We start from the raw sequence: 3,758 nt of genomic DNA, 5'->3' as shown, positions 1-3,758 counted from the left end.
CAGGCGTCACTCGGCAGTGCTGCTCCCCATGCTCTTCCAAGCTGGCTTGTCAAACAATCCTTTCTTTAAAGATGCACTCTTCTGCCTGACTTTGAGACTGTCAGCAGCTTTGTGGACAGACAATCTGGCAGCAGGGAGTTTGTTTCCTGACCTAAAGACTGTACATAGTCAATTCAGGAACTGACCTGTTCCTCAGGAAATAGCAGTTTGGCAGCAGGAGTCTGAAGAAAGGACTTTCTTGCTTGCCTTCTGAGCATCTCCTTCCCAAAGCAATCCAAATGAGCACATGTAAATAACAAAAGAAATATACCCAGACCACTCCTCATAGATTGCTCCTTGTAGGAAATGAAGCTGTGGGACCCCAGACATCTGCTACAGCAGCAGTGTGTTGGAAAGGTGTCAGCAGTACCACAGGACAGACTTCGAGGAACATGCACTCCTCATGAACGTGTTCTCAAAGGCCACAATATTATCCCAGGTTTGAAGCTGGCATGGTTCAGTTGGTCTCTTGCTTCCTTCTGTAAGTCCACCACTTTCTTTGATTTCAAAGATGACGGGGAGGTGAGGAGGAAGAGGAAGACAGACCACAATACAGGCACATGCTAGCTCTATTTAGGGAGACCACCCATCACACTAACCCTGCCGTAGCAGTGGAGAAAAAGGGTATGCCAAGCAGAGCAGAATAAAATCATGGAGCACACCTCCTAACCATTGCAAGGGCACAACAAAAGTTAACATCAGTGCTGGTTAAAGTGGAGTAGATGATGCTGAAGGAAGAAGGTTGAGTGGAGTGGCAGCACTTTGCCAGCCTGTGCAAAATTTAGTTCCTGTTCCTGGGATGGATGGATGGATACAGGTTATGCTGTTGAGGCCACTCTAGGCTTAGCACTTGATAACTATCTCCACCTCCCAGCCCCCTCTGAGAATACAGGGATGGCCCTGAACTCCTCACATCTCACAAGTCTCCTTCCTCTCTTCTTCCAGTTCTAAACATCAAACCTGTGAAAGGCTTTATTGTTTGATTTCATGACATTAAAGCAACAACTGGAAGAATCATCTCAGGCAAAACCCACACTGCTCTGGCTCATTCCCTCCTTTACTCTGTGACTTTTTCCTGGATACACTTGAACTGGATGCACTCTGCTCCTGTGAGACTCCACCTTGAATACTGCAAACAGTTCTGGTGCCCCCACCAAAAAAAAAGAAAAAAAAACCTGTTGGTGCAAGTCCAGACGAGGGCCATGAGGATGACTGAAGGGCCAGAGTACCTCTGCTATGAGGATAGGCTGAGGTAGATGGAGGTTTTCAGCCTGGAGAAGACTCTTGGGGCACCTTAGAGCTGGCTTACAATACCTGAAGGGATCCTGCAGGAAAGCTGAAGAGGGACTTTTCATAAGGTTGTCCAGCGACAGAACAAGGGGGAATGGTTTGAAGCTGAGGAAGAGTAGGGTTAGCCTGGATCTTAGGAAGAAGTTCTTCAGTACAAGGGTGGTGAGACTGTGCAATAGTTTGCCCAGAGAGGTTGCAGATGCCCCCTCCCTGGAGGTGTTGAAGGCCAGGTTGGATGAAGCCTTGGCCAACCAAGTCTAGTTGAGAGGTGTCCCTGCCCATGGCAGGGGGTTTGGAGCAGATGACCTCTGAGGTCCCTTCCAACTGAAGCCAGTCTATGATTCTATGAAGACAGGGGGAGCTTTTGATGATGTTCTCTTACACTCAGTTTGCAAATCCTGCTCTGGGGAGCAATTGTCTTTTTTGGTGGGTTGCTCCATCACTCCCATAAATAGGGTCCTGATTTCTAGAAGCTGTAGTTGCAGTAATAAATAATAATAACAATAACACAGTTACTTGGAAAGCAGCCCCTTACAAAATGAATGGACCTCTGTGAAGATAAGCAGCCCTAAGAACATGATTACTTCTTCCATGCAAAGGCTATAATTGATCATAAAATAACAAGTCACATGCTCTGGAAGGCCTCTCTTTGATCACTCAGCAGGAAAATGGTAATCCTTCATCAGCCATACAGCAGCTGTGCATGGAGCCATAAGAGAGCATTTGACAGGGACATTTGTATCCCAACCATTCCCACCCACTGACGAGGCTGCAATAGCTGCTCAATAAGCATTTACCCCGTTAAGGGAACTGCCACAGATTTCCCCCCAGACATGAGCTCTCAAAGCAGTTACCAGTCAGACAAATGGCACCTTCCAGGGCCCACACCTCCACCAGCTCAGCTTTCACACAAAAGCAGCCTGATGCAGAGTCGAGGGCATCCTTTGCACAGACAAGTAAAGCCTGTCAATAGAGTCAGAGAATGGTGGAGGTTGGAAGGGACCTCTAGGCCAACCCCCCTGCTAGAGTAGCTCATATGGGAACATGTCCAGGTAGGTTTGGAAAGTCTCCAGACAAGGAGACTCCAAAACCTCTCCACAGCCACTGTTTCAGTGCTGTGAAATCCTCAACGTTTTTTCCTTATATTTAAGTGAGACTTCCTCTGTTCTAGTCTGTGCCCATTGCCCCTTGTCCCATTGCTGGCCACGACTGAAAAGAGCCCAACCTCATCCTTCCAAAGGAAGGCCACAAGGATGATCCAAAGGCTGGAGCCCCTCTACTATAAGGATAGGCTGGGGGAGCTGCGATTGTTCAGCCTGGAGATGAGAAGACTCTGAGGGAACTTTAGAGCTGCCTTCCAATACCTGAAGGGATCCTACAGGAAAGATGGAGAGGAACTTTTCATAAGGGTGTCTAGAGACAGGACAAGGGGGAATGGTTTGAAGCTTAGGAAGAGTAGGGTTAGACTGGCTCTTAGGAAGAAGTCCTTCAGTATGAGGGTGATGAGACTCTAGAACAGGCTGCACAAGGAGGTTGTGGATGCCTCCTCCCTGGAGGTGTTTAAGGCCAGGCTGGATGAAGCCTTGAGCAACTGTGTCTAGTCGAGAAGCATCTATGCCCATGGCAGGGGCCTCAGATCTCTGTAGTCCCTTCAAACCTCATTTGTTCTATTACTCTCTTGATTTCAACCCTTTAGATATTGATCAGCATTTAGTTGAACCTCTGGGAAAGGAGAGTATATCTTGTGCTACCAATCACAGAATCACATACTGGTTTGGAAGGGACCTTCAAAGGTCAGCTATTCCAACCCTGCTTCAGGGAGCAGGAACATCTTCAACTAGATCAAGTTGCTCAGAGCCCTGTCCAATCTGACCTGGAGTGTTTCCAAGGATGGGGCTTGTACCACCTCCACACCACCCTCACCCTAACTCCGTCTAAATCTCCTTTCTTTCAGTTTACAACCTTATTCTGTTGCAACAGGCCCTGACAACGAGCTTGCTCCCATCTTTATAGGCCCCTTTTAAGTTCTGAAATGCTGTAATACAGTCTTCTCAGAGCCTTCTCTTTCCAGCCTGAACCATCCCAACTCTCTCAGCCTGCCCCAGCCTTCTGACCATTGTTGTGGCCTCCTCTGGACCATGTCTTGTGCTGAGGACTCCAGAGCTGCACTCAGCACTGCAGCTGCGGGGACTGAACAGGTGACAGAACTCATGGAAACCAAACTCCGTGAAACCAAGCTCCACCACTATCAGGATAGCGGACAGCAGGCGGATCGCGGCTCCCCCACCGACGGAGGGCTACGAGCCCGCCCCGGGGCGGGGGCGGGAGGAGCCCGGGGGCCGTGGCCGGCGTCTCCGCGGGCTGCGGAGGGGCAGAGGCAAGAGGAGTCGAGGGGAGAGGAGCGGAGAGGCGAGGAGGCGCCCGCGGCC

Source organism: Indicator indicator, chromosome 2 (genome assembly GCF_027791375.1).
Source record: "Indicator indicator isolate 239-I01 chromosome 2, UM_Iind_1.1, whole genome shotgun sequence".
Taxonomy (NCBI): Eukaryota; Metazoa; Chordata; class Aves; order Piciformes; family Indicatoridae; genus Indicator; species Indicator indicator.
Note: the sequence above shows the minus strand (reverse complement) of the source record.